Raw genomic sequence first — 26945 nt, forward strand, 5'->3', positions numbered from 1 at the left:
TACTAGTGAGCGCTTCCATAATGGAAGTACTCACTAGTATTCACTTTATAAGATGCACGGCCATTTCCCCCCTACTTTTGGGGGGGGGGAGTGCGTCTTATAAAGCAAAAAATATGGTAAATGTGGCATTGCTGAAATCGTACTGACAGAGAATTAAGAGAACATGTCAGTTTTATCTCATACGGAACACTGTAAAAACAAAACCCATGCTATATAAATGTGGAATCTCTGTAATCGTACTGACCCGGAGAATAAAGGGAACAGGTCAGTTTTATCTCATAGGGAACGCTGTAAAAACAAAACCCACAAAACTATATAAATGTGGTATCTCTGTAATTGTACTGACCCGGAGAATGAGGAGAACATGTCAGTTTTATCTCATAGGGAACGCTGTAAAAACAAAATCAATACAACTATATAAATGTGGTATCACTGTAATCGTACTGACCCGGAGAATGAAGGGAACAGGTCAGTTTTATCTAATACGGAACACCATAAAAACAAAACCTATAAAACTATGTAAGTCGCGTACCAGGGTGCGCTCCCCAGGATATAGAAAAGTCACGAACAAGGAAAACAACCCCAACACCAGCTTTTGCGAAAACAGAATTTTACTTAAACGTGGTAATGAACACAACCACAAATGCTGGAAACATACAATAAATTTACATACCCCCAGCCCGAAGGCTGAGACCCTGGTGCTGCACAGCACGGCGCCCTCTGATGGATGCAGGAGGAAAGCATGGTAATTTACCTACTGGCGGGCACAACTAAACTGCCACACCTTACCTGTTATTACCCTAAAAAAACAAGAATAACTGTATGGGTGTGTGGTGCGGGCTATCCTGCGGTGCAGCACAACAGCTTACCATCTTACAAAGCTCTACAGGATTCCCCCTCCCATAACTGGTCCTGTAGCACGTGCCTGAGTATTTCTTCTGAGCAAAACACCAGCCGGTCTTGAGTTTGTGGGAAGTTTATCACTGAAACTTAGAAAGATCTCGGAGGGGATTGAACATCTATGTCACTGAAATTGTAAATTGTCCCTTAAAACATAACATTTAATAGTATTTGTTAAAATCCCACATAAAACAAATAATGAACTAGGATATTCTATATATATATATATGGACTTAGGACTGATCCAGCAAAAGTAGGTATTTGTACTTTTTCCACATTAGTGGTTACTCACAATACAGTTGACCTCCATGTATAGGGCCAAAACGGTCTGTTATTCTCTCCTGAAGACAAAGGTAGATAGATAGGTTTCTGTTACTTTTCTTGTTCATCCAGGAGAGAAAAAAAGGAGTGAAATAACAGTTCAGCTCTTAGGCAGTTGGCGATATAATGATAACAGATGCCAGCGGATATAAAGCTTGCAGCCGCTGCCATCTGTTATCATTATATCGCCATTGTGCCTTCCAAAAAGAGTCCCCTGATGAATCCTTTTCATTAGGATGGGGAAACGCGTTGGGACCATTTACAATTGTTTCACTTAGGACGAGTATCATTTCCAACATTGGGACCAGAATTCAACAATTTACATTGAATTTTGGACGGGTATTTTTCTTTTTGCCTTTTCAACAACTACATTCACCTCCGCTGTGACTGAGATCGTATTCCCTACACAGGACTGTCTGCCATTGACACGCAACCTATTTTTGCACTGAGGCAGTATTTTTTCTGTAATTGGGGCAATATTAGGAAGGGATCAGTACAACAGGGCACAGCCACCGATAAGTGGGGCCACCCCTTTCGGAGCGATCACTCTGCTTTTAGGCAGGGAAAGTGTAGATCGTCAGGGACAGATCCCCAACTGCCTAAGAGCTGAACTGTTATTTCACTCCTTTTTTCTCTCCTGGATGAACAAGAAAAGTAACAGAAACCTATTTATCTACCTTTGTCTTCAGGAGAGAATAACAGATCGTTTTGGACCCTATACATGGAGGTCAACTGTATTGTGAGTAACCACAAATACCTACCTTTGTTGGATCAGTCCTAAGTCCATATATATAGAATATCCTAGTTCATTATTTGTTTTATGTGGGATTTTAACAAATACTATTAAATACTATTACTATTTGTGGGAAGTTTATCAGCTCGCCAGTGTGATATGTCCCTTTAAATTATAGAGTCCTTGCAATGAACAATAGCAACACAGAGACCCTAACTAACTACAGGCCTGGTCTCAGTCTCTAGGCGCCAACACTGTAATGAGGTGCGTGCACGTTCTTACCGACCCGGGTCTGCTCTGCATCCGCAAGGGGACTCTGAACAGAACAAATGCCTCTCCAACAAGCATGCGGTACCGCAGTGTATGTGGCTTTGCTCCTCAGCTCTCATCAGCGTTCCTGGCAGCAATCCTCGTTCCTCTGGACAGGATCAGGGTCTTGGACATGATCAGCTTCACTTAGCTGCAGCTCTGGTCACTGAGGGATGCTCCCACACCTTGAGGCCGTTGGATTCTCTGTTGACACAGTTCCTCAGTCTCAGCTCCCTCTAAGATGGCTGCTCCCTTTCTCTTCCTCTCCAGGTTCTGTGTAACCCCACCTCTCATGAATATGGACTTATATGCAGTCTGTAGCTGTGTTTAGGAAACGGCGGCATTTTGTGGCCAAACAGCAGAACAGTCCAGATCATTTAATTTAATCTACACAAACAGTGTTCAGAGAAGGAGAGCTGTTTCCCCATCTCACAACTATATAAATGTGGTGTCACTGTAATCGTACTGACCCACAGAATGAAGAGAACAGGTAAATTTTTATAGTTTGAAAAATAAAACTATATAAATGTGGTATCACTGTAATCGTACTGATCTGGAGAATGAAGAGAACAGGTCAGTTTTATCTCATAGAGAACACTGTAAAATCAAAACACATACAACTATATAAATGTGTTATCTCTGTAATCGTACTGACCCAGAAAATGAAGGAAACAGGTCAGTTTTATCTTATAGGGAACGCCGTAAAAACAAAACCCATAAAACGATATAAATCTGGTATCACTGTAATCATACTGACCCAGAGAATGAAGAGAACAGGTTAGTTTTAACTGATCAAGAATGCTGTAAAAAATAAAATAAAATCTATATTCAGCAGATTCACCAGCCTCAGGACAGCAATACAGCTGAATGATGCAGTGGGGCACGGAAGCAACATCTCCCTGCCCTGCTGTTCCTTCTGATAGGTTTCAGGCCTAGTGCCATTCATCACCATCATCATGCCCCCTGAGCCTGGCGGCGTACACTACGGGACCCAGGCTGGAAGAGGCATGCACCTCATCACTGAAAGCATCTCAAAAGATCTGTGGCCCAAGCCCCAATAAATATGGCCCAGTTCTCTAAGTCTCCCCCCCCCCCACACCCCATTTAGCTGCACTTGCTATACAGCAGCACATGCCTGTCACATCCAGTGCCTCCCAGGTGACGTCTCCTGTGATGTAGATCTTCTCTGTCATCATCTTCTCTATTCGGTCCGTACAACTTCTTTCAGCTGCATCTCATGTCTGCCGAGTGTGACACACGGACATATTAGCTTCCTCACTTTTATAACATCATTCCCCAACCTGGAGTCCCCACAGTGTTATTCTGCTGCTCGTTTTCCCCCTCAGTATCCCCAAATACTATCCTTAAGAAATAATAGTGCCCCCCATAGTAATAGTGCTCCTCATAGTCCCACCAATAGTAATTCCCTTCTAGAATGCCCTCATTAGTAATTCTGCCCCATATAGTGCACCCAACCGTGATTATGCTTCCCAAGAGTGACCCCATTAGTAATACTGCCTCCTTCAGTGCGCCCAACCATGATAACGCCCTCCAAGAATGCCCCCATTAGTAATACTGCCCCTTGCAGTGCCCCCAACAGTGATAATGCTCCCCAAAAGTGCCCCCATTAGTAGAAGAGCCCTCCAGTATTACTAGTACCCTCACAGAGCCCCCAGTAGAAATAAAGCCCCCAATTGTTCCCCTAGTGATAATAAAGCTCTCTGCAGACCCCTCAGTAGTAATAAGGCCCCCCATAGTGCTCTTAGTAGAAATAAGGCAGATCTATAAGTCCCTCCTATAGAGCCCCCAGTAGTAATAAGAATGCCTATAATGTCCCCTGGAATTATAATACCCCTACAGTGCCCCAAGTATTTATAATGTCTTCTGCAGTGCCCCCTGTAGTTATATTTCTCTCTCCACTATACAGTCCCATGTAAATAACCTCACACCATCTCTCCTGCCCCGTCCAAAATACAGACTCATGTAAATAACATCATTCCCCTCCCTTCAGCCCTTCCAATATACAGTCCAATGTAAATAACACTATTTCCCTCCCTCCGACATAGAGTCCCATGTAAATAACATCACACCATCTCTCCAGCCCCCTCCAGTATACAGTCCCGTGTAAATAACATCACCTCCTCCCCAGCCGTCTTCAACATACAGTCCCAAGTAAATAATATCACCCCCCTCCCCAGCTGCCTCCAACATGCAATCCCATGTAAACATCACCCTCTCAACATTCAGTCCCATGCAAATAACATCATTCCCACCCACCATCCACCTTCAGCATACAGTTCCATGTAAAAAACATTGCCCCCTCAATATTCAGTCCCATGTAAATAACATCACTCCCTCCCACAGCCGCCATCAACATACAGTCCCATGTAAATAACATTACTGCCTCCCCCAGCCCACTCCAACATTTAGCCCCATGCAAATAACATCATCCTGTCCCACAGCCGCCATTAACATACAGTCCCATGTAAATAACATGACCCCCTCCACAGCCACCTCCAAAACACAGTTCCATGCAAATAACATACAGTCCCAGTTAAATAACCACAACTCCCAGCATTGCTCTACCTCTCCCTTCACTTACCTCTCCTCATGTAGCAGACATCACCACAGCTTCTTAGCCCAGGACTTCTCCTCTTCACTGCCGTCCTCTCCTGCACTGGTCACATGATGGTGACATCTTTGCAGGTCCTTCTCAACCATTGTGTCACGGCGCGGTGTGGGTGGCAAACTCCATACTGAACACAGGAGGGAGGGGGGAAGGTACTAGGCCTGGAAACTAGGGAAAGGGGAAAGGTCACCACCTAGTGAATCCCTAAACCGAGCCCTAACTACTATCAGTATGAACAGACCTCAATGGTAGGAATGTTCATAAGCAGAAACCTAGAGCCCTATCTGACCCTAAAGGGCGCTGAAAATTGTATTAGGACAAAAGATGACCTGTTCCTTCCCAGCTAAAGGAACAGGAGACTCCCTCAGGCATAATACCAAAAGATATGTGAATACGACAAAATAGAAATAGGAGAAAGACACTTAACTCCGAAGTACGCGAACGAGCAGAAACTCAGAGGAGAACCAAACACCAGCACTTTCACAACCAAAAATGAGCTAGCATGATGGGTGATACCAGACTAAATAGAGGAGTTGGAATGACCACTTAAGCTACACCTGAGACAAGAGGTGTGGTCATAACCAGCAACGATATATTGGAGGGATCTACGGAGAATTCGGGAGTCCACTATCCTGGCGATCTGAAATTCCAAATTACCATGCACCATGACAGGAGCGGGAGGCAAGGAGGACGGTTCAACAGGTTCAAAATATCTCTTCAACAACGACTTATGGAACATGAATCTTCAAAGCTTGAGCAAGTTCAAGACGAAAGGCTACCGGGTTAATAATGGCAGAGATCTTATATGGACCAATAAACCTTGGGCCCAAGTTCCAAGAAGTTACTTTTTACTTAATATTTCTTGTGGACAGCCACACAGAATCACCCACTCTCAGGTCTGGACCACTCATACGTCTCTTGTCAGACATATGTTTATACTTGTTGCCCATTTTTTTTTTATTATTTAGAATTTTCTGCTAAATAGATAAAAAAGAAGAGGAAAATCGTTCCTCTTCAGGTATACCAGAAATCTCTGTACCAGAAAATGTGCCAAATTGCGGGTGGAACCCATATGCCCCACAAAACGGTGACTTATCAGTGGACTCCTGTCTATGGTTATTTATGGCAAACTTGGCTAAAGACAAAAATGAAGACCATTCGTCCTGGTTCTCCGAGACAAAACATCTCAAATAAGTCTCCAGATTCTGGTTAGTGTGTTTAGTCTGTCCGTTCGACTGAGGGTGAAAGGCCGAAGAGAAGGACAATTGTACCCCCAGACGAGTACAGAACGCCTTCTAGAATTTGGAAACAAACTGAGTTACCCTATCAGACACCACATCAGAAGGAATACCATGTAATTTCACAATGTTATCGACGAGCATTAGCATTAGGTATTGCTGGCAATGCTATAAAGTGCACCATCTTACTAAAGCAATCAACAACCACCAAAACTCAGGACCAACCACAGTTTTTCCTGAAGAATTTGGTAAATCTGTGATAAAATCCATTGATAACTAAGTCCGGGACGGGATGGGCAACGGAAGTAAAGATCCAGAAGGCCGAGAATGTGTCACCTCCGCATGTGCACAAGTACTGCAAGCAGACACATAGGGCCAAATTTATCATTACACTTACATCTTACTCCACTTTTACATATGTCCAAAGTCACTTTTGGCTAAATCATATTTATTAATGGTCATTTAATACTGTGATAAATGTGATTTGACAGTAGCAGTTTATCCTTCAGTAAGCGGCTTTAAGAAAAAGTTGCACGTCTTTACGAAAAAGTTGCATGTTCTATTAAAAAAGTCGCATAAGATAAGCATGGTCCTCACTGGAGTGAAATTGCAAAAAAAAATTGCGACTTTTTGAATTGTTGCAATAGTAAATCTGTCTAGAGATTCATTTACATAAGAAAACACGCCCACTTTCAGAAAACTGGCGAGCATAGCGCAGAGCCAATAAAATTCCCAAATTTGTGCGCAGTTTTAGCGATTGCACAAAAATTTGCAACTTTTTAACTCCATTATTTTGACTTGAACTAATGATAAATCTGGCCCATAGCCCTCAACACACTTACGCAACCCCGGCCACCAGAATCTACGAGAGATGAGATCCACAGTGGATCTGCTCCCAGGGTGTCCTGTGAGAACCATACAGTGATGTTCAACGAACACCTTGTGACGTAATTCAGAAGGAACAAACAACTTCCCCTGAGGACAAGAATCCGGTGCATCTCCCTGGTCCTCCAACACCTCTGCCTCAAGGTCGGGATATAGGGCGGATATTACTACCCCTTCAGACAATATCGGACCAGGATCTTCTGAATCACACCCCCCCCCCCCCCCCAGGAAAGCTACGCGACAAAGCATTAGCCTTGACGTTCTTAACTCCAGCGAGATAGGTGGCGATGAAATTAAATCTGGTAAAAAACAAGGACCATCTGGCCTGCCTTGGGTTCAGTCGTTTAGCCGACTCCAGGTAAGTCAGATTTTTGTTATCAGTAAGCACAGTAATAGGATGAATTGCTCCTTCCAACCAATGACGCCACTCCTCAAAAGCCAACTTAATGGCCAGGAACTCTCTATTACCCACATCATAATTCCTCTCTGCAGCCGAGAGTATCATAGAGAAGAATGCACATGGGCGCCATTTAATAGGTGAAGAACCCTGCAACAAGACTGCTCCTACCCTACCTCGGATGTGTCAACTTCCACAATGAATGGCTGGGACACATCCGGTTGCACGCTTGTAATGTCTCATCAGACCAGACTGAGACATCCGAACCTTTCCTTGTCATGTCCGTTAAAGGTTTAACCACAGTCGAGTAGTGAAAAATGAGCGCTTTCAGATTTTTGGGTCGATCCCAGTCCAACACGGCATGGACCTTCTCAGGATCCATACAAAAACCTGAGAGTAGGTAACCCAGGAATTGCACCTCCTGAACTGCAAATACACACTTCTCCATCTTAGCATGCAATTTATTCTCTCTTAGGATCTGTAACACTTGTCTCACGTGATCCTGTGGAGTCTCCATATCTGGAGAATAAATTAGTGTGTCATCCAGATATACAACAACAAATCTCCCCACCAGATGATGAAAGATATCATTAACAAAATGCTGGAAAACCGCAGGCGCATTAGTTAACCCAAACGGCATGACCATACTCTCAAAATGACCCTCTGGGGTATTAAACGCTGTCTTCCATTCATCCCCTTCCTTGATCTTGACCAGATTATATGCCCCCCTTAGGTCTAACTTGGAGAAGACCTTGGCACCAACAATCTGGTTAAACAAGTCAGGAATCAAAGGAAGGAGGTATGGATCACGGACCGTAATCCGATTGAGCTCCTGGAAGTCCAGACATGGCCTAAGAGTTCCGTCTTTCTTCTTTACAAAGAAAAACCCTGCCGCTGGGGACTTGGAAGGTCTAATATGTCCCTTAGCCAAACTCTCGGCAATATACTCTCGCAGGGCCGCTCTTTCGGGTTCAGAAAGGTTATACAACAGAGTTTTGGGCAATTTAGCTCCGGGAATAAGATTGATAGGACAATCATATTCCAGATGTGGGGGTAAACCCTGGCAACCACTCTCAGAAAATACATCAGAAAAATCTGAAATGAAAGAGGAAACAGGTTTAGTGGTCAAGACAGAAAGAGATGCATTAAGACAATTGTCCATGCAATAATCACTCCAATCGAGAATCTGTCTCGCTTGCCATTCAATGGTAGGATTATGTTTCCTCAACCATGGTAAACCCAGAACCAACGGATCAGGCAGAGCCTCCAGCACAAAACACGAAATGGATTCCTGATGAAAATCACCCACTCTTATTAAACGGATGTCCTGCACCATCTGTGGCAAACATTTCTGAGTAAGGCTACTTTCACACTTGCGTCAGAGTGATCGTCAAAACATATGCCAACTGATGGCATTTGTAAGACTGATCAGGATCCTGATCAGTCTGAAAAATGCCTGATCAGTCGAAAAATGGTGTCATCCGGGAAAAAATGGATCCAGCATTAATTTTTTTCACCTTTTTTTCACCTTTTTTCCATGCACAGACCGGAAGGATGGGTCCCGGCATTCTGGTATTTTGAATGCCGGATCTGGCACTAATACATTCCTATACATTCCTATGGAAAAAAATGCTGGATCCGGCATTCAGGCAAGTCTTCAGTTTTTTTGGGCGGAGATAAAACGGTAGCATGCTGCGGTTTTTTCTCTGTCCTGATCAGTCAAAAAGACTGAACTGAAGACATCCTGATGCTTCCTGAACGGATTGCTCTCCATTCAGAATGCTTTAGGATAAAATTGATCAGTTCTTTTCCGGTATTGAGCCCCTAGGACGGAACTCTATGCCGGAGAAGAAAAACGCTGGTGTGAAAGTACCCTAACTGGTGCGGAGTCTATTACACCGAAATATTTCTCTCTAATGTACTTGTCAACCCATGCAAACGGATGAACTGAACATCAACTAGGTTAACCCCTGCCCCACTGTCAATAAACACCTCAATTCCCACAGTTTTGGACTCTAGCGCCACCTCGGCAGACAGGAAAAATTGGGTACTACCAGTAAATGACAAAGGTAAGTTCTCTGACTCCCCGCCCACCCCACCAAGAGTAAGATGGGAATTAAAAGTTATTTTTTTGTTTTGTTTTCACCTTGACGCTGAACGTAAGGACAAACATTAACAAAATGTCCCCTTTTTCCACAGAAAAAACATACTCCCTTCTTATGACTAGTGATGAGCGGCAGGGGCAATATTCGAATTTGAAATATTTCGTGAATATTTGGGCGAATAATAGTCATATATTCGAGAATTAGCGATTATTTTCTTGATTGCAAAAATCGGCAATGTAATATGCGCGTATTGCGCTCACAATACAGGCGTGGGTCACTATAGCTAAATTTTTCAAGCTGCTAGAAGTTTCCTGAGACTGGAGAAAATGGTCGGCACGGAAGAACATCACAATAGCTTTATATGCAGATAGAGTGCTCCAATATATTCGCGATTGCGCAAATCACCAATTAATGATGCGCATATTTTTGCGCAATACGTGAAACTTCACATTTTATCAGGTCTGAGTAGATATTACTGATTGGTGCACTATGTATTGTTGTGACATCACAGCAATATGTCTGTAGCATGTATGTATGGACAGCAGAACCTATCACACTGCCTAACACCCTGCACTGGAGCCTATCAGCTCCACTATATCAGGATATAACCTACACTGACTATCTGTATCAGGATATAACCTACACTGACTATCTATATCAGGATATAACCTACACTGACTATCTATATCAGGATATAACCTACACTGACTATCTATATCAGGATATAACCTACACTGACTATCTATATCAGGATATAACCTACACTGACTATCTATATCAGGATATAACCTACACTGACTATCTATATCAGGATATAACCTACACTGACTATCTATATCAGGATATAACCTACACTGACTATCTATATCAGGATATAACCTACACTGACTATCTATATCAGGATATAACCTGCACTGACTATCTATATCAGGATATAACCTACACTGACTATCTATATCAGGATATAACCTACACTGACTATCTATATCAGGATATAACCTACACTGACTATCTATATCAGGATATAACCTACACTGACTATCTATATCAGGATATAACCTACACTGACTATCTATATCAGGATATAACCTACACTGACTATCTATATCAGGATATAACCTGCACTGACTATCTATATCAGGATATAACCTACACTGACTATCTATATCAGGATATAACCTACACTGACTATCTATATCAGGATATAACCTACACTGACTATCTATATCAGGATATAACCTGCACTGACTATCTATATCAGGATATAACCTACACTGACTATCTCCCACTAACTATCTGTATTATATATATAAGCTAACTGTCTAATGTAATAACACAAAGCACAGAGCACAGCAATGACACTGCTGTCTCAGAACTGCAAAATACTGCAGAAAATGGCTGCTGGGGAGGTTCTTATATATTAAGGGGCAGGCAGCTTTCCAATTGGTTGCTAGGGATGTTGCATCCTTCTCATTGGCCCACAAGCAAGAAGGGAGGTTACTGATGAAAAAAATCTACAGGGTGGGCCATTTATATGGATACACCTTAATAAAATGGGAATGGTTGGTGATATTAACTTCCTGTTTGTGGCACATTAGTATATGTGAGGGGGGAAACTTTTCAAGATGGGTGGTGACCATGGCGGCCATTTTGAAGTCGGCCATTTTGAATCCAACTTTTGTTTATTCAATAGGAAGAGGGTCATGTGACACATCAAACTTATTGGGAATTTCACAAGAAAAACAATGGTGTGATTGGTTTTAACGTAACTTTATTCTTTCATGAGTTATTTACAAGTTTCTGACCACTTATAAAATGTGTTCAATGTGCTGCCCATTGTGTTGGATTGTCAATGCAACCCTCTTCTCACACTCTTCACACACTGATAGCAACACCGCAGGAGAAATGCTAGCACAGGCTTCCAGTATCTGTAGTTTCAGGTGCTGCACATCTCGTATCATCTGAAGGCAATCGTCTATGCTGTGAAGATACGAGATGTGCAGCACCTGAAACTACGGATAAATAGAGGAGTTGGAATGACCACTTATGCTACACCTAAGACAAGAGGTATGGTAATAACCAGCAACAACACAGAAACAAGTGAAACCAAAGAGGCTGTCAGATCACATCACGTGCAGCCAGTCTCTTAGATCTTCTGACCCCTGTCTCGGGAGAGACCGTGACACAATGCCTGTTTTACTGGTCACATGACCTGTGATGTCATCACAGGTCCTTCAGCTCTTCCAGTGCATTACATTCAATTGTATTGCCGTCCTGAGGACTTAAAGTTGTATCTAGCTGGCAGGACAATCGGGCCTGGGTCAAAACATTAGGGGGCCAGGCCCCGAATGTTTTAACCAAGCTGAGGGATTGCTTAGTCGCACACTGCTTACTATGTGTGTAGATTTCCCACCCCATCAAATAATATATAGAAAAACTCCAGAAATATCACGAGTCGTCGTTTCTTAATCAGTATTGAATCTGCGGCTGATTTTAGTTATGTTTCGGTCTATTTTAGCCTTTTTCAAACTGGTGCCGCTGTCAGAGAGAAGAGAAGATAGTCTGCGTTCAGAAGGATAAGCGTACGTCCGCACCGTGATATTTGTGAGCCAACGGACGCGCTCTTATCCTTCTGAGCACAGACTATCTTCTCTTCTCTCTGACAGCAGCACCAGTTTAAAAAAAGGCACCGCTTATCATATGTACAGCGCCAGCGAAGGAATGGCGCTATAATAATAATCCTCAGATAACTCTGTGACTTCTGTACAAACGCTGAGGATAAAACTATTCACTTTCCTGCGAGGTCTCAGAACATATTTTATCCTTTTTCTTCATGTTTTACTATTTCCTTTTTCAATTCATCCGTTTATTAAACATTTTTCTTTTTTCACTTGACAGACAAAGATCAGAAGGAAAAATCTTTTATTTACGTCATAGACATGTGATGGGATTTTGTGGTTACTAAATCTTGTCTCCTGTGGACGTTGGTCACCAGTGCAAAACCAAGATACCTGCAGGGGAGGGAACTTGTCCAACTTTTACTACAAGCTCGAAAACCAGGAATATTTTAGGAAATAAATGGAGTATTCAGGACCATTCATGTCTTGTCAGGTAAATAACATCTAATTACTGTTCCTGTGTTTCATCTCAGGGAGCAACCAAACACGAGAATGATTAAACCTGATGTCTGCAGTCATTTCATCCTGACCACATTATGGATATATATTTATTTGTGGGGCATCTGAACATTGGCCCCATTTACCAGAACAGAAAACGTCCTGTTTAAAAAATAAGTTTTTATTAGTATAAGTTATAAATCTTCTGGTACACAGTGATATGGACCATGATAGCAGTGGCGTAGCTATAGGGTCCGCAGCGGTCGCAATTAAGACCAGGTCCTTAAGTCATGGGGTCCCACAGGGGCCCACCACCAATTTAACGCATAGTTTGCTTTATAAAGCGAATACTAGTGAGCACTTCCATTATAGAAGCGCTCACTATTATGCAGAGGGTGGGGTGGAGCGGTGAGTGAAGTGCTGTACTTACCCTTCCTCCCCGGTCTTCTCCGGGCTGCACTGTACTGTCCTGACTGAGTACAACTTCAGAACGTAGGCGCGCACTATGATCTAGGACCTGACGTTGTGCACAGTCGCGTCACGGTGCAGCGAGGGCCCCAAGAAGACCGGGAGCTGAGAATGCAGGGGAGACCGCCAGACCTGCGGAGGAGCGGTGGATCAAGAGAGGTAAGTTAATTTATTTATTTTGGGTCTGATATGAGGTTTGATGGAGGTCTGAGCATCTGATATGAGGGTTTGATCTTATATGGGGGTCTAACATGGAGGTCTGAGGTTTGATATCGGAGTCTGAGGATCTGATATGGAGGTCAGAGGACTGATATGGGGGTTTGATTTGAGGATCTGATATGGAGGTCTGATCTAAAAGGTAAGCGGGGTATTTTTAGTACTGGCACACAATATGAGGTGTTATTTTTAGTACTGGCACACATTGTAAGGAGAATTATTATTACTGGGGGACTACTGTGAATATGATTACTAGTATGGGCACAAAGCTGACATTATTATTACTATTGGGGGCACTGATAACACTGAGTGCACTCTGGCAGATAATTATTTCTATTGGTGGGACTTTTTGAAGCACTATTACCGTGGGGGCACCCTGACACAGTATCATCTCAGCGCAATTATTTTTGGGGGATATTATATTTACACTATTAGTGTCAGGGACACTATTTGCTAGATGCAGCTAAGTATTGAAGGGGGCGCTATCTGTGTGGGGGACTGTTTCTGCAGTATAGTACTGGACAGCACAGCAGGCACAGTATTGGGGGTGGTAGAATGGGGTGTTGAGAAGGTGGGAGGATGATGGAAAAGTAAGAAACAAAGATGTCAAACTGCAGAGATGAGAGATGCTGAAAGAAATCATCATGGCGGTCTGGATGAATTTAGAAGATGAAGAAAGAGAACATCTACATGAGAGGTGACGTCACTGGATGTAAGAGGTATGGGGCGCTGTACTACACTTTTTGCCTCAGGCAGCAGAAAGGATAGGTGCACTCCTTCCCGTTGCCACAAAGCAGTGAGGAAAGAGGGGACCAAGATGTCCTCTAGCACCAGGGCCCATGAGCTTTTAGCTACGCCCCTGCATGCTGGTATAACCTGGGCATCTCCTGTATATAATTATATATGTACAGCTGGTATAAGTTATACATCTTCTGTATATAGTGATATGGACCATGCTGGTATAACCTGGGAATCTCCTGTATATAACTATATATGTACAGCTGGTATCAGTTATACATCTTCTTGTATATAGTGATATGGACCATGCTGGTATAACCTGGGTATCTCCTGTATATAATTATATATGTACAGCTGGTATAACCTGGGCATCTCCTGTATATAATTATATATGTACAGCTGGTATAACCTGGGCATCTCCTGTATATAATTACATATGTACAGCTGGTATAACCTGGGCATCTCTTGTATATAATTATATATGTACAGCTGGTATAAGTTATACATCTTCTGTATATAGTGATATGGACCATGCTGGTATAACCTGGGTATCTCTTGTATATAATTATATATGTACAGCTGGTATAAGTTATACATCTTCTGTATATAGTGATATGGACCATGCTGGTATAACCTGGGCATCTCCTGTATATAATTATATATGTACAGCTGGTATAACCTGGGCATCTCCTGTATATAATTACATATGTACAGCTGGTATAACCTGGGCATCTCTTGTATATAATTATATATGTACAGCTGGTATAAGTTATACATCTTCTGTATATAGTGATATGGACCATGCTGGTATAACCTGGGTATCTCCTGTATATAATTATATATGTACAGCTGGTATAAGTTATACATCTTCTGTATATAGTGATATGGACCATGCTGGTATAACCTGGGCATCTCTTGTATATAATTATATATGTACAGCTGGTATAAGTTATACATCTTCTGTATATAGTGATATGGACCATGCTGGTATAACCTGGGTATCTCTTGTATATAATTATATATGTACAGCTGGTATAACCTGGGTATCCCCTGTATATAATTATATATGTACAGCTGGTATAAGTTATACATCTTCTTGTATATAGTGATATGGACCATGCTGGTATAACCTGGGCATCTCTTGTATATAATTATATATGTACAGCTGGTATAAGTTATACATCTCCTGTATATAATTATATATGTACAGCTGGAATAACCTGGGCATCTCCTGTATATAATTATATATGTACAGCTGGTATAACCTGGGCATCTCCTGTATATAATTATATATGTACAGCTGGTATAACCTGGGCATCTCCTGTATATAATTATATATGTACAGCTGGTATAACCTGGGCATCTCCTGTATATAATTATATATGTACAGCTGGTATAACCTGGGTATCTCCTGTATATAATTATATATGTACAGCTGGTATAAGTTATACATCTTCTTGTATATAGTGATATGGAGCATGCTGCTATAACCTGGGTATCTCCTGTATATAATTATATATGTACAGCTGGTATAACCTGGGCATCTCCTGTATAGAATTATATATGTACAGCTGGTATAAGTTATACATCTTCTGTATATAGTGATATGGACCATGCTGGTATAACCTGGGTATCTCTTGTATATAATTATATATGTACAGCTGGTATAAGTTATACATCTTCTGTATATAGTGATATGGACCATGCTGGTATAACCTGGGCATCTCCTGTATATAATTATATATGTACAGCTGGTATAACCCGGGCATCTCCTGTATATAATTATATATGTACAGCTGGTATAACCTGGGCATCTCTTGTATATAATTATATATGTACAGCTGGTATAAGTTATACATCTTCTGTATATAGTGATATGGACCATGCTGGTATAACCTGGGTATCTCTTGTATATAATTATATATGTACAGCTGGTATAAGTTATACATCTTCTGTATATAGTGATATGGACCATGCTGGTATAACCTGGGTATCTCCTGTATATAATTATATATGTACAGCTGGTATAAGTTATACATCTTCTGTATATAGTGATATGGACCATGCTGGTATAACCTGGGCATCTCTTGTATATAATTATATATGTACAGCTGGTATAAGTTATACATCTTCTGTATATAGTGATATGGACCATGCTGGTATAACCTGGGTATCTCTTGTATATAATTATATATGTACAGCTGGTATAAGTTATACATCTTCTGTATATAGTGATATGGACCATGCTGGTATAACCTGGGTATCTCCTGTATATAATTATATATGTACAGCTGGTATAAGTTATACATCTTCTGTATATAGTGATATGGACCATGCTGGTATAACCTGGGCATCTCTTGTATATAATTATATATGTACAGCTGGTATAAGTTATACATCTTCTGTATATAGTGATATGGACCATGCTGGTATAACCTGGGTATCTCTTGTATATAATTATATATGTACAGCTGGTATAACCTGGGTATCCCCTGTATATAATTATATATGTACAGCTGGTATAAGTTATACATCTTCTTGTATATAGTGATATGGACCATGCTGGTATAACCTGGGCATCTCTTGTATATAATTATATATGTACAGCTGGTATAAGTTATACATCTCCTGTATATAATTATATATGTACAGCTGGAATAACCTGGGCATCTCCTGTATATAATTATATATGTACAGCTGGTATAACCTGGGCATCTCCTGTATATAATTATATATGTACAGCTGGTATAACCTGGGCATCTCCTGTATATAATTATATATGTACAGCTGGTATAACCTGGGCATCTCCTGTATATAATTATATATGTACAGCTGGTATAACCTGGGTATCTCCTGTATATAATGATATATGTACAGCTGGTATAAGTTATACATCTTCTTGTATATAGTGATATGGACCGTGCTGGTATAACCTGGGCATCTCCTGTATATAATTATATATGTACAGCTGGTATAAGTTATACATCTTCTGTATATAGTGATATGGACCATGCTGGTATAACCTGGGTATCTCTTGTATATAATTATATATGTACAGCTGGTATAAGTTATACATCTTCTGTATATAGTGATATGGACCATGCTGGTATAACCTGGGTATCTCCTGTATATAATTATATATGTACAGCTGGTATAAGTTATACATCTTCTGTATATAGTGATATGGACCATGCTGGTATAACCTGGGCATCTCTTGTATATAATTATATATGTACAGCTGGTATAAGTTATACATCTTCTGTATATAGTGATATGGACCATGCTGGTATAACCTGGGTATCTCTTGTATATAATTATATATGTACAGCTGGTATAACCTGGGTATCCCCTGTATATAATTATATATGTACAGCTGGTATAAGTTATACATCTTCTTGTATATAGTGATATGGACCATGCTGGTATAACCTGGGCATCTCTTGTATATAATTATATATGTACAGCTGGTATAAGTTATACATCTCCTGTATATAATTATATATGTACAGCTGGTATAACCTGGGTATCTCCTGTATATAATTATATATGTACAGCTGGTATAACCTGGGCATCTCCTGTATATAATTATATATGTACAGCTGGTATAACCTGGGCATCTCCTGTATATAATTATATATGTACAGCTGGTATAACCTGGGCATCTCCTGTATATAATTATATATGTACAGCTGGTATAACCTGGGCATCTCCTGTATATAATTATATATGTACAGCTGGTATAACCTGGGTATCTCCTGTATATAATGATATATGTACAGCTGGTATAAGTTATACATCTTCTTGTATATAGTGATATGGACCGTGCTGGTATAACCTGGGCATCTCCTGTATATAATTATATATGTACAGCTGGTATAACCTGGGCATCTCCTGTATATAATTATATATGTACAGCTGGTATAACCTGGGTATCTCCTGTATATAATGATATATGTACAGCTGGTATAACCTGGGCATCTCCTGTATATAATTATATATGTACAGCTGGTATAACCTGGGTATCTCCTGTATATAATTATATATGTACAGCTGGTATAACCTGGGTATCTCTTGTATATAATTATATATGTACAGCTGGTATAAGTTATACATCTTCTTGTATATAGTGATATGGGCCTGAGGTTTCGTGAAGCTAAAAAACGTTGCCTCCAAATTGGATCTATTCCTCTAGAATCTAAAAACTATTGACATGGAGTAAAGTAATAAATCAATGTCCTGTGACTTGTATCCGTCCCCTGGTTATTCTGGTCTGAACCCCGCTCCAGGTGAGAGGAGCTCAGACCTGAACACCGATGTTGTCTGTACAAATATCCCTTATCATTGTGTGAGGAGGTGGTGGTCTTCAGCGGGATCTCCAAGCATTTATCATAGACATGGGGGGCCCGGGTGCTCCCATGTACCCCCTCATCTGCACATTGCCCATCACTGCTCCACCATGTTTGTCATAAAATAATAAATACGACCCTGTGCATATTATTTATGGACTAGAACTCCCATCAGACATGCTGTAAATCCGTTACAAACCGCGGAGATGAAATGCTTCCTTATTCTGAAATGTATAGGATTATAGGTGACTTCATATGTTTCTCCAGTCACCTCTCCAGAACCAAAATGAAAGTGCACGAAATGGAAGCTTGATGTCCTAAGACGTCAGCCTCTGCGGCGTGGAGGCGAAATCGGAGCAGACTCCATCAAAGACACGGTCTATTCACAGAGATGGCGCCCGGTCGTGCTCTGCACCGGTGCTGATCTTCGAGGTCTAGTATATTGCGAGCTTTAGATGATGATCATTCAGTCCACAGATAATATTCCCTACTCCCTTACACATGCATGCTCGGCTCACAGTAGCATGCATGTATCCTGAACGTGGAGAGGGGCGGTAACTTCTGCCCAGTACCTGGTGGCAGCTTATGATCTGAGCCTAGAAATTCAACATGCCCGATCTGTCTACCTCTGAGGGAGAAGTCAGCACAACCCAGTGCCCATAGGATCAGTATGTTATGTTTATGGGCCCTATTACCTGCCAGTGTGATGCCTGGATCAGAAGGGCTGAAGTAAAGGAGCAGTTCTGTGCAGGGAACAAGGGGCCACTGTGCTTCACTCAAGGGGCCACTGTGCTTCAGGGGGTACCAGCAGCTGGAGGCCCCCCATTAGGTTAGTTCTAGCAAATCCTAGTGATGAGCGAGAAGTGAATATGGTGGAAAACCATTCAAAACGTCCCTAACTTTTCACATGCCACAGAGACATATCAAAAGTTTAGAGACCCCCACAGATCCTTAGGGGAGAGAAGCGAGGAGTGAGACAGTGCTATTCACGCTTCTCTCCCCTCGTTTTGGGGATCGGCGGGGGTCTCAGCGATCAGACCCCTACTGATCTAATCTTTGACATATCAAAACTTTTTGAACTGTTAGGGTACTTTCCCACTAGCGTTATTCTTTTCCGGCATTGAGTTCCGTCCCAGGGGCTTAATACCGGAAAAGAACTGATCCGTTCAGTATACATCAGGATGTCTTCAGTTCAGTCTTTTTGACTTTTCAGGACGGAGATAATACCGCAGCATGCTACGGTTTTATCTCCATCCAAAATCCCGGAACAGGCATTTTGTCCCATTGACATGCATTAATGTCCCGAGTGTTCCGGCAAAACGGATCCGGCATTTCAGTCTGCGCATGCTCAGACCGCAAAAAATGTGAAAAAAATAAATGCCGGATCCGTTTTTCCAGATGACACCGTAGAGACGGAGCCGACATTTCAATGCATTTGTCATATGGATCCTGATCCGTCTGACAAAAGCAATCAGTTTGCATACGTTTTGACGTATCCGGCAGGCAGTTCTGGCGACGGAACTGCCTGCCGGAATCCTCTGCCGCAAGTGTGAAAGTAGCCTTAGTAAAGTATTAATAAGGAGAGTACCCAGGAGAAGTGAAGAGTTGTATACCCCCCTCATCCTGGTTACAATGTATCCATATTACCCTTCATTTGTCAGACTGTAACATTGTGTATCTGCCCAGTAATTACCTACCACTGCCCCCTAGTGTCTGCCCAGCAGATCTCTCCCACTCATGAAATCAGTGTGATCCATCCGCCAGCCCTCCTGCTGTTTACTGCAGCAGAAAATCCAGAGATCAGCAAAGTACAGACTAAAAATATTCTGGCACAGACAGATCTGAAAACCCACGCAAGTCGTGACCACAAGGAGGTGGCAGAAGAGAAAGCCGAGCAATTTATGATTCAACGTAGGATGAGATGGAGTTGGTTTTGTGTTTGAGCGGGTGGGTGACGTCTGGGTAGCATGCGGCTCGGCCCCCCGCCGTATACTGTAAGCCTGCAGCATAAGATTGATAGAAGATCCGAATAACATGTCACCAAGAGAAGTCTATGTACAAAAAGATCTAATATAACTGGGACTTTTTGGATTTCATTCCTCCCAAATTTTCTGACATTTTGCATTTTTACACCACTCGTAGTTTTGAAAAGTCGTGGTTAGCCCACGAATGATGAGTGATTTAAGTCAGATTCATCAGTCTTTATCAAGACTGTGTCAGTCGTCTTCCTGTGAGGGGGAGGGGGGCATGAAAAGAGAAGTAACATCTTAAAACAGAAGTGCCAGATTTACAGAATCTCAAAGTTTATCAAACATCGTGCGACATTTGATACATTTGGTCCAAATTAAAGGGTGATTTTTGAGATGAGTGAATCAGTTCTGAACGAACCAAATTCTTTACGAATTTCACAAAAATTCTGCTGCCAAATGAATCAGAAGTTTGCAAATCGCTTCGGAGGAATCGCACAAAAATGTAGCCAGTGCCAGCGTGAAAAACAGGAGGAAAGAATAGGAGGGAGGATGAAGATGGAAGATCACATGACCCTGGGAGGGATGGGGAGGGAGTTTGCCCTGATTGGCCCAGAGGCTGACAGACAGCCCATAAGCCAATGATGGGGAAGATTTTGAAGGTCCTGACTCCTTCAGCCTCTGGACTGGAGAGATGCCATTCTGTGCTCAGCTTACAATCTGAGAACTTGTGTGTTGACTATGCCCGACAAAAAGCAGACACAAGCAATCGAGGTATGTTAGAGTATAGAGACAGAATTAGGTAGATTTAGGGTTTTAACAGGGAAAGCAATTAGGGAGGGAGGGAATGGTTATTCAGAGTTGTGGGTTTGATACTGCTGCTAGATAGAGAGAAGTTCATGTTGCACCGGACAACCATCCAGTCTTTATTAAACCTCAAGTTTCTAGAGTTCATAAGTGTTTTATAGGCTTATTGACTGCACCTCCAGCATCAAATGCAATGCATCCCTATCTGCTGCAAGCACTGAGCAATTGCCCCTTTTCTTTTTCTAAAAACCATACTGTGCAGTATCAGAGAAAGCTTTGTGCTGTAATAACATCATTTATATACCTGTGTCATTCCACGCATTGTATTACCATTGTAAATTGTCAATACCAGTGTGCAGTGTGTTTGTAGAAGTGGGTTAAACGTTTATTTCACCTCTGTCTGTAAATTACAGAAAAACACTTGCAATTTTACTGTTTAATAATCTGTCTCTGGTAAATGAAAGATTGGAAAACAATAAACCCATGCCTCTTCATCCGAGAGTCAGAATGTGGGTAGTAGAGCAAACAGCAGTAGCAGCACGAGCCGTCCGGCCAGTAGCAGTAATAGGCCACAATACCCCCTCACTTTTTTTTAAGCATCAGATTATTATTTAGGAGAAAGAAGATGAGATTGTGGATTGGATGGCTCACTCCTCCTCTCAGTCACAGCAGGATGATGTGGAGGTGACTTCGGAGTCTGACAGCATGCCATGGAGCCAGCGTTGCTCCTGCTCCTCCTCCTTGCAGCCCCAGAGAAGCCTGTCAGTGGCATCATCTCTGTCTTCACTGTCCCTTCCTGGATTCTTTTCCTAAGATGAGGAAACAAAACGCTGCGCACTATGAAAGATACTCAAGAGAATCTCCCTGTTGATGACTTGTTGGGTGCAGAGGCCCTTCAAAGAAGCCACCACATTTGTCAGTAGGGACAACTGCAGCATAAACAATCTCATCCCCCTGATATTTAGTTTAGATGCTGATGCAACAAGGGATGACGGCAGAAGAAGAACAGATAACACATCTTGCCCTGTAGCAGAAGGAAGATGAAGAGATGCCACAGCAGGAGGACAAGGCCGATGATGATGAAGACAATACTGGCCATGACAACCAATTATCGCAGTGGGGGCTGGGCCTGGAAAGAACTGTCTCAGGCAAGCTGGCTGGAATGGCGAGTTGTATGCTTGCTTGCATACACAGTGACAGGTGTATCCTTGAGAACACACAGTCTGGTGATTACTGGAAAGCCTCTGATACACGGGCGCCGTTCCGTGGGCATTCCGCATCACGGATGCGGACCCATTAACTTGAATGGGTCCGCAAATCTAGAGATTCGGAATGGTGCGGAACGGAAGCACGGAACCGAACCCTACAGAGTGCTTCCGTGGGGTTTCGTCCTGTACTTCCGTTCCACAAATAGATAGAACATGTCCTATCTTTTTGCGGAACGGGCGGATTGCGAACCCATTAAAGTGCATGGGTCCGCGATCCACTGCGGCTGCCCCACAGTTGGTGTTCGTGCATTGCGGCCTGCAATTTGCGGGCCGCAGCACGGCCACAGGGCGCACACGTTCGTGTGAAAGCCGCCTAAGGCAAATAACTGACATAAAAAATTTCCCCAATTAAACTCTTCCCCCCTCCTTTGCATTTCAATTTCTCACAATTTTAAAGATCTCTGCTTGTTGTCAGTTAATGGAATTCGTATTGACATCCTGACCTAACTAAGGGTACTTTCACACTAGCGTTATTCTTTTCCGGCATTGAGTTCCGTCCTAGGGGCTCAATACTGGAAAAGAACTGATCAGTTTTATCCCCATGCATTCTGAATGGAGAGTAATCCGATCAGGATGCATCAGGATGTCATCAGTTCAGTCTTTTTGCCTTTTCAGGACGGAGATAATACCACAGCATGCTACGGTTTTATCTCCGTCCAAAATTCCGGAACACTTGCCGGAATGCCGGATCCAGCATTTTTTCCCATTGAAATGCATTAATGCCGGATCCGGCCCTGAGTGTTCCGGCAAAACGGATCAGTTTTTGCGGTCTGCGCATGCTCAGACCGCAAAAAATGTGAAAAAAAATAAATGCCGGATCTGTTTTTCCGGATGACACTGGAGAGATGGATCCGGCATTTTAATGCATTAGTCAGACGGATCAGGATCCTGATCCGTCTGACAAATACCATCAGTTTGCACACGTTTTGACGGATCCGGCAGGCAGTTCCGGCGACGGAACTGCCTGCCGTAATCCTCTGCCGCAAGTGTGAAAGTACTCTTACTCAGCTGAAGTCTGGACAATCCCCTGTGAGGTGAACACATTCAGGGCACAAATCCTGTTACAATGTGTCAGTCTGCAGCCCAGGATGTTTACATAACAGAGCATTGTCTGATACAACTGTAACAAACCATCAGCTGAGAGCAGGACTAGCTGTGTACAGATTTAGGTCCAAGAGGTCTGTACATTACCGTATATGGAGGGGTGCACATTATTATCCACTGTTCTTCATGATGGATGAGTGATAGACGACAGGGAGTGGCTCAGGAATTCGGTTATTGGGAGATTCACTGCTCAGCCATTGACGTCATATCTCCTGGCGGTTCACAGCAGTACTAAAGGGGCAACTACTAATGGGGGAACTCTCACTAACAAAACTTAAGGGGGTACTCTGCCTGTTAATAGCCATTGGGGTGCACTGATTGCCCTTGTTCCTGGAGACACATGGGTCGATGTGCCACCTATGCCCCTGATATGGGGTGCTCTGTTGCTTTGGGAGGAGGGGGGGTTCAGTATATTAGGGTGGGTTTATGTATAAAAAGGTTTGAGAATCCTTTGCGCTATATATTGTAGCCCCTCGCCTGCCCCCATTATTCCTAATCCAGTTCTTCCCAGTCTGAACCTACCAGTAAAAGATCTGGAACCCTGGAGAATGCGAGACCTGAGGGCTGAGGATACTCGTCCTTGTTCACATTCTCACTTTGATCCCTCTGTTTGTTGGACCAGAGAACTTGTAAACACCGACCTTGTAAAATATTCACAGCAAAAGATTTATGCATTTCTTTATTTTATGGCCTGAAAGGAGAGGAACAGATCACCTGGCAGCACCGGCGCAGGGACTCGTATATTATAATAATAATCCTGTCTCTTTCATTGAACGACTTAATGAATCAATGTCGCTAAAAAGAGTGAAAAGGTGAACGAAGCGAAGAGACCACGAACCTGATGATATTTTCACCATAAAAGGTAAATTGACAAGTGATGACTGAGAAAATGACTTGTTATTTCAATAATTGTACGAAAGGGAAAACTACAACTGAAGTAATGAGGTTTCATAACAGTAATAAGGAAAGTTAATATTGAATAAATTAAAAAGAAATTAACTAAATGTCTTAAAGTGAATAATAATCATAATAAATCCCAAAACAAAGAAGAGGAAGAAACAAATAGAGAACCGCTCTTATAAATGAGAATTTATCTACTATAGAGATGAGCGGTTCAGTTCCAGGTCACTGAATTTTTTTTCAAAAAGTTCAGTCCAGGCCTTAATCGTTTCTACACAAACCAACTTGGCTCCAATTGCCTTGAAAATTGGTATGTAACCCCCCCCCCCTTGACAGAGGACTCCAAATTCTTAGGAAAACGTAATCTCTTTTTGTTCATTTTTATGAATTTTGGCTCCGCTCCCCCTCCCTAAACTCTGGAACGCATCGACAGCAATAGTAACTGATGCCTGACACTGACATACATAGCTGTGGGGAAACGCACGTATGGCGGCGTTATCATACAGCGCATTTAGTATCACAACGCGCTGGCACATGTCTTCTGCTTCTTCATATTCCAAAGCTTCCAAAAATTGTCCCTTGTCTGGGGCAGGTGATGTTTAAATGGTGTGATGGGATAAAAAAAACGTTAAAAAAATGTGGATTATTGGGATCAAGCGTCCAAAAAGTGTGCCCTGACAGGGTCGGAACGCTGCCCGTACGACGCGAGTGCTGATGGTCAGAAGAAAACTTGAACCAGACAAAAAAATGTTCTCTTTTATTTGGGAGCAGCAGCAGTGCAGTGTGGATGTGGAGCGGGATGGTGGGAGTAGTAGTAGTGATAATGGTAGTAGTGGTTGTAGTAGCAGCAGTGCATTGTGGATGTGGAAAGGGCAATAAGAGGCATGTGGGACAATAGTAGCGGCAGCAGAAGCAGCATAGCATGGAACAGTAGAGTAGTAGTAGTAATAGTGGTAGTATTAGTGATACTAGTGGCAGATGTGTAGTGTTAATAGTGGTACAGTAGGGGATTAGCAGCAAGTAACAGCAGCCATACGGTGTGGAACATGTTGGCCGGCAGACAACGGCAGTGGCATGATGACAGCAGCGGCAGCAGTAGCCATGCGGTATGGAATATGATGGTAGGAAGGCAGACAGCGTCATTGGCATGAGATAACACTGGAGGCTGGATATAGTGTTCCAGTCTGCCTGCCCAGAAGTCCATGGGGTCAGGGGACAGGGTATTCGCTGGGAAAAGGTCGCAGTCATTTAGAAAACAATTTTTTAAAAATAAAATGGACAAGACAAGACAAGTATTGGCAGTACAATACAAGGCGGCAGTGTGCTATGGATATCACTGGCAGCCCACCCAGGAAGTGAAATCCTCACCAGTGGAAAGGCGCGGCAGGAAGGATCGGCAAGGCAGTAGCATAGCAGCAAGCGGTATATTGTTCAGGTGTTGGTATGTGCAGGGCAAGCAGCTAGGACTGGGAGAGTAGAGGAGAGATGAGGCCAGCCAGGTACGGGGCAGTGAGTGTGCAGCCAGGGCAGGCTTCAGCATGCAGCTTCCAGGCAGCCATCCCCACCTGTGCCCACTCCTTCCTCTGTCAGCCTCTTCTACTATAACATGTAGTACATGGCAGCCTCCCCTCTCTGGCCCTGCTGTTTCGCCATGTACTAGTGCAGCGTCCCACTCCTGTACGTGGGCACTGCAAAATTGTTATATTATATGTTGTATCATGTTGTATTGCACTTTTGTATAAAGATCCCTGTTAACAGGTGCACTAAACTCTGAGTTGGGAGAGTGTGGGAGTTGGAGGAGATGGAGTGAGGAGCAAGGGGGAAGGAGAGGACCCCCTCCACTCAGCTCTCTCTTGGGCTCCACGGCACAAAGGAGCCAATTCGTTTGTCTCAGTGTCAAGCTAGGAAAGCAGGCAGAGGTGAAACCTTTATTCTACTGACTACTCTTCCAGAGTGCCAAGTGGATTTTACCATTTTCTATGTGGAAAGACAAAGGAAGGACAATAGCCATTATTCTAGGATTTAGGCGCCTTTGTATCAAGGTGAAGGATTTATGAGCTTCCGGCAGCCTCACCGTTACTTCAAGGACAGATAGGCCATCTGTTGTAGCACTTGTGTGTAGAAGATAAGGACATGAACCACCGTTTACTGAGATCAGAACAAGGCAAAGAGCTAAATACCAGTGAGTACTCAACCCTTCTACTATAGCCTGAGATATAGCCACATATATAGCCTGTTACCTGGATTTACAGCATTCAACCTCCATATTCACGAGAGACTGTTTATATCTGGATATAAATTACTGTCGAGACCCTGCTTACAGTAAAGTTCTTAGTTGGATTCGAACCCTGTCTCATTCTTCCATCTCCATACTACAACCACTCTCATTATTTTGCACCATCAAGGTACTGGCGTCAAGATTTTACCTAATTCAGGGGCCCAGCCGCACAAGCACCCAGAAAATCCAATCACCATCAAGGGCACCTCAATCACCACCT

This window comes from Bufo bufo, chromosome 5 (assembly GCF_905171765.1).
Source record: "Bufo bufo chromosome 5, aBufBuf1.1, whole genome shotgun sequence".
NCBI classification, from domain to species: Eukaryota; Metazoa; Chordata; class Amphibia; order Anura; family Bufonidae; genus Bufo; species Bufo bufo.